Source organism: Gracilinanus agilis, chromosome 4 (genome assembly GCF_016433145.1).
Source record: "Gracilinanus agilis isolate LMUSP501 chromosome 4, AgileGrace, whole genome shotgun sequence".
Classification (NCBI taxonomy): Eukaryota; Metazoa; Chordata; class Mammalia; order Didelphimorphia; family Didelphidae; genus Gracilinanus; species Gracilinanus agilis.
The window spans coordinates 190,537,525-190,543,775 of NC_058133.1; the positions used below are offsets into that span (position 1 = coordinate 190,537,525).

The 6,251-nt window shown below is 43.8% G+C and overlaps 1 pseudogene; it reads left to right on the forward strand.

The window, feature by feature from the left end:
* The window catches only part of LOC123245389, a 6,396-nt pseudogene extending 542 nt beyond the window's left edge, over positions 1–5,854 (forward strand).
* The last annotated feature ends 397 nt before the right edge of the window (positions 5,855–6,251 follow it).

Genomic DNA, 6,251 nt, shown 5'->3' on the forward strand with positions numbered 1-6,251 from the left:
TCTCTCTCTCTCTCTCTCTCTCTCTCTCTCTCTCTCTCTCTCTCTCTCTCTCTCTCTCTCCCTCCCTCCCTCCCCTGGGTTTCTTGTTACCTTATGGGCAACAGTTGTCATACAGATTTTTTTTTTAAACTTTTAGCTTCCGTCTTAGAATGGATACTACTTAAGTATCCATTCTAAGGCAGAAGACTGGTAAGCGCCAGGCAATTGGGGTTAGTGACTTGCCCAGGATCACATAGCTAGAAAGTGTCTGAGGCCATATTTGAACCAAAGACATTTCATCTCCAGGTTTGGCTCTATCTCCAGAGCTACTTTGCTATGCCCATACTCAAATTTTGCTCAGTTTTCTTCTCTCCTTGCTTCTTTCCTTGAATCTTTTCCCCAAAAGGGATCTCTTCTCTAAGTTGGTCATGTACTCCCCAACGTTAGATTCAATACAATTAAATAGAATGTAGCAAACACTTATTAAGTACTTATCTACAGTGAGCCAGACCTTATGCTAGACTGTGAAGACACAAAAACAAAAAACCAGAAACATTCCCTGCCCTCAAGGAGCTTACATTCTGTTGGGAAGGTTGGTTTCAGTAGTGAAATCTCATACTCACAACCAGGCCCAGATCACTTAGAAATTAAGGAGATGAAAGCTGCCAAGTCTTGAAACAATAGGCAGAATTGGCTAGTCAGGAAGAGACCTTTGATTCCCTAAGGCTGTTGGCTTCAGAGAACTGGAGGTTGAAGAAGGGAAGGCTCTTGCAAGATACATGAGGAGATGTATATAGGCCATTGTGTTGACCTTTATGTGTGATTAATGACATTTGGTCTCTGTTCTAGATTCATACAGCCACTGTGGAGAATGCCAACATTGTCCTGCAGATTGACAATGGCTGCCTGGCTGCTGATGACTTCAGGACCAAGTAAGTTCATCAGTAAGGAACATGGAAAATTCAGCTTGATCACAGCAGAAGCTTGAATTTCTTTTTTGTTCTTTTCCAGTTTAAAATTTTAATTAAATTAATTAATTTAGAATATTTCCCCATGATTCATGAACAAGATTCATGTTCTTTCCCTCTCCTCTCCCCCCGCCCCGAAGCTGACAAGCAATTCTACTGGGTTTTACATGTATCATTGTTCAGAACCCATTTCCATATTATTACTATTTGTAATAGTGATCATTTAAAGTCAACATCTCCAATTGTATCCACATCGAACCATATGATCAATTATATATTTTTTTCTGCATTTCTGCGCCCACAGTTCTTTTTCTGGGTATGGTTAGCGTTCTTTCTTATAAGTCCCTCTGGATTGTCCTGGGTCGTTGCATTGCTGCTAGTAGAGAAGCCCATTACATTTGATTGTGCCACAGTGTATCCATCTCTGGGTATATGGTTCTCCTGGTTCTGCTCCTTTCACTCTGCATCAATTCTCAGAGGTCATTCTAGTTCACACGGAATTCCTTCAGTTCATTATTCCTTTCAGCACAATAGTATTCCATCACCAACAGATACCACAATTTGTTCAGCCATTTCCCCAATCGAAGAGCATCCCCTCATTTTCCAGTTTTTTTACCACCACAAAGAGTGCAGCTATAAATATGTTTGTGCCTATACCTTTCCCTATTATCTCTCTGGGATACAAGCCCAGCCGTGGTATGGCTGGATCAAAGGGTAGGTAGTAGAAGCTCAAAATTCTGTAGAGATAGAAGACTGTAAACTCTATGAGGCAGAGATTACATCATATTATCTTTGTATACCTCCCAAACCTGACTTAGAGGAATTAAACCATTAAGTAGGATAATCCTTTTCAGGGGCCTGGGTTTACAACACCTCAGGTACATACTGGCTGTGTGACTTGGGGAAAATCATTTAACGTCCCAATGTTCCAAGTAACTCTCCAAGATCATAAGTTACAGAGAAGGTGCCTGCCTGTACTGGTAGAGAGAAGTCTCTCACCTGGGAGAGCCTATATCATTGAGATCATAGGTATAGTCCTTATCCTAATCCCTTTTAAATACAAGAGGGAAAGATCAAGAATTTGGTTAAAGTTGCAGATACCGCAGAACCTCCCAATTCAAGTCATAATTATCACCTAGCTATTAATGAGTGGCATCCGGACTTGTCTGAACTATCAACAGGCACCTTTATCCACCTACTCTCATTTCTAGGATGCTGATTCATCCCTCTAACCATAGGGAGCCTAGGATGGAAATACTGGAGGACTAGCAGGGATAGGGGACAATATATACATTGAGGCTAGGCAAGGGGTTCAATTCTTTTTTTTCTTGGACCATCACAGGTATGAGACTGAGGCGAATCTGCGTATAAGTGTGGAGGCTGACATCAATGGCCTGAGAAAGGTGATGGATGAGTTGACCTTATCCAAGGCTGACCTAGAGATGCAGATTGAGAACTTGAAAGAGGAGCTGGCTTACCTCAGGAAGAATCACGAGGAGGTGAGAGTGAAGGGAGAAAGAAGGCAGTGAGCTGCAGGGAAATCTCAAATCAGTGTTCTATAGCTTCAGCATAACCAGTCTGAATTTTTCTTCCTCTCCTCTCATATATAAAAATTTTTAAAAAGGGCAATTAGTCATTAAGACTCTGAGTGGCAGATGATTCCATATTCAGAGCTTAAAGAATCTCAGGAGGCCCTTTCATCCAGCCCCCTCATTCTACATGAAAAACAAAACAAAAGAAAACAAAACTCCTTACTTTCTGTCTTGGAGTCGATACTGTGTATTGGTTCCAAGGCAGAAGAGTGGTAAGGGATAGGCAATGGCAGTTAAATGACTTGCCTAGAGTGGCACAGCTAGGAAGTTTCCAGGACCAGATTTGAATCCAAGACCTCTTATCTCTAGGCCTAGCTCTCAATCCATTGAGCCATCCAGCTGTGCTGCCTCATTCTACATTTGAGGAAACCATGGCCCGTAAAGGATGAGATACTTGTCCAAGATCATACTTGGGTAGCAAATGTGAGAGCTGAGATTTAAACCCTGGACTTCTACAGAAACAGTGTAGATTCTCTCCACTGTGTCATTTTGCTTCTGGATTAGAGAGATTTGGAGGGATCATAAGGATTTGAGCTGATGGGAAGGAGGCAATAAGGACAGAGATATGGTGTCTAGAGACCATAAAGGAAGTTATACTGATAGCTGTCTATTTGAAGGCTCGTAATTTAGGCTTTGTTACCCATAGGAAATGAATTCTCTGAAAGGCCAAATGGGTGGAGATGTCAATGTGGAGATGGATGCAGCACCTGGAGTGGACCTGACCCGAGAATTGGCTGAGATGCGAGAAGAGTATGAGGCATTGGTTGAGAAGAATCGTAAGGATGCCGAGGCCTGGTTCTTTAGTAAGGTGGGTTCAGAATTCAGGGTTCCAGGGTTTGAGGAGTGCTTCATTCTGTCTCCTGTCCCAGCTTGGCTGAGCACCAGACTGAGTGCCTGCTGAACCAGGCAGTTTTGCAATGTCTTCCTCTGGGCCAGGTGTCATCTTCATCATCATTTCTTAGGACCAAGGCCCTAGTACAACAGGGATGTTCCAACAGAGCCCTGCTACACTTATTTATTTATTTATTTTGCTAGTGACTCTAAGGCCCTATCCCTTCTTAGGCCGTTGGCTCCTGGATCAAAGAAGGATGAAACTTGGTTGCTAAGTTTGTGCCCGAGACTCAGGTTTCAGTATCTTTCCCTTGACCCCCAGCCTGAGACCAGGGTCAGACACCACATGGAACATCTGGCAGTCTTTGAAACTTTGCCTTAACTCTGGTGTAGTTCTTAGAGATGGGGCTCTAAGACCACCTTAGCTGGTCTTGCCCAAGGATCTCTCTGTTTCCTTTCATCTTTGTCTACTGAATGTCTGTGATTCTTGTCTCGGCTGGGCAGGAACCAAAGACCCTTCCCTAAAAAGACATCAGGAGAAACCACTATCAGGCATGTCCTAGAGGGAGTCTCATTTTCCTTTATTTCAGACTGAAGAACTGAACCGAGAGGTGTCCTCCAACAGTGAGCTGGTACAAAGTGGGAAGAGTGAGATCTCTGAGCTCCGACGCAGCGTGCAGAACCTTGAAATTGAACTACAGTCACAGCTCAGTATGGTAGGTGACTTGGGGACCTGGATTTGAGGGCTACAGCCTGGCAGGTGAGTCCAGCATCCAAGAGTGGGCTGAGTGGTCACCCCCACTGACTGAACTTCTTTTTTCAACCACAGAAAGCCTCCTTGGAGAACAGCTTGGAGGAGACCAAAGGTCGTTACTGCCTCCAACTGTCCCAGATCCAAGGGCTCATCAGCAATGTTGAGGAGCAGTTGGCTCAACTCCGCTGTGAAATGGAACAGCAGAACCAAGAATACAAGATCCTCCTGGATGTGAAGACCCGGCTGGAGCAGGAGATTGCCACCTACCGCCGCCTGCTGGAGGGAGAAGATGCCCAGTAAGTGATCTGCCTGGCCCTCTCACCCCTAGGCTGCTATTGCAGTGACACACATTTGCTTGTCCTTCATCCTTATTCACTCATGATACCATGTATTAAATGGTTCTGTTTTTTCTTCTCATCACAGCCTTGCTTCCCAGTTTTCATCGAGCTCTCAATCTTCCAGAGATGGTAAGATGTAGTTTTGGCACTAATCCTTTTTGCAAGGGTAAATTTACCCTTCTCTAGGGGGCTTATACTTTTCTTTCCTGGAAAGAAAGTCCATGAGACCACCGATTGGGTTGAGACATAGCTTTGGAGCATCTTAGGGCTCAGCTCTCATGAATCCCTTCTTGGATGCCATAAGATCCCCCACAGCTTGATGATTCTTCATTCTGTAGGAAGAATACCTTTCCATTTTCTGAGGCTTGATAAGCATTTTAGACCTCATCTAGAAGAAGATAAGAAGGGAGGAGGGGGCCATCCTGTGTTCCTTGAAAAGATCAGTGCATCAGATAATCAGCACCATGGATAGAACATGATTTTCTTCCCCTTCTTCCCCCTAAAACAAACTCTTTTAGTTGGGCACCGAAAGGGTTATAGCACACAATCTCCTGTCTGAGAGACAGAATACACAATTAGGATATCCTTAGCATACAGTTCCTTTAAAAGGATGACAGAATTGATTTTGTCAGTAGTGGGAGAGGTAGAAGTGAGTGGAAGGAGAAAAAAAAGGAAGGATGGAAATGAAATGGGAAGAAGGGAGATTAATCAGGGGCATTAGACTTGGCCTCCCTTCTTCTGATTTCCAAGATATCTATTGGTCATTACCCAGTGATGGCTTTCTTGCTTCTTTAAAAAAAATTTGGGGGCAGCTAAGGGACACTTCCTAGCTGTGTGACCCTGAGCAAGTCACTTAACCCCCATTGCCTACCCCTTATCATTCTTCTACCTTGGAACCAATACTTAGTATTGAGTTTAAGACAGAAGGTAGGGATTTAAAAAAATTAAAAAGATATTTTTTATTGATGCTTTCATTTTATATTGTTATCATTACCCAATAGTGCTCTTACCCTGTAGGACATTCCTTTGTAATCAAAAAGTACACTTAAGTAAAACAAATCAGCACATTGTCCATCTCTGATAATATATGCCACATTCCATCTCTGTCGTCCAACCTCCCCAGAAGGAGGGAGGGATGTTTCATCCTTAGTCCTCTGTGGTGATGATTGGCCATTTCACCGATGAGCATTTTTCCTTTCTGTCTTTCCACCCCTGCAGTCTCCTCTACCAGCCGTCAAGTGTACACCAAAGTATTGGATGTCCAGGATGGCAAGGTGGTATCCAGTCATGAGCAGGTCCTTCGCACCAAGAACTGAATTCTCCACACTAATCAGAGCAGAGAAGCCCACAGTCTGCACCCAGACCTGCTCCATCCTCTGCCAGCTTGGGCAGTGGACAATGACCTCCAAGTTTAATTTACCTCTAGCTTGTTCTCCTTTGTTCCCTACGATTTGTGCTGCCCTGTGACTTTGGGCAACCAATAAAGTTTCTTTTTCTTGATGCAAACTCTTGCCTCTTCCTCATCACTGGTAACAAAGCGGAGAGGGGCCTAGTGAAGGGCTGAAGTGGCCTTTACTGGTGTGGAAGAAGCATTCTAGGAGGCAGGTGGTAGTGGGAGATAGAGGATTCTCCCTTCTTAAATGGCACAAAGGACAGAAGAATTAGGAATCAGGAAAACCTGACTTGTAGAATTCCCCTACTTCTTTAAAAATATTTTAATTGGGGGCAGCTGGGTAGCTCAGTAGATTGGGAGTCAGGCCTAGAGATGGGAGGTCCTAGGTTCAAATCC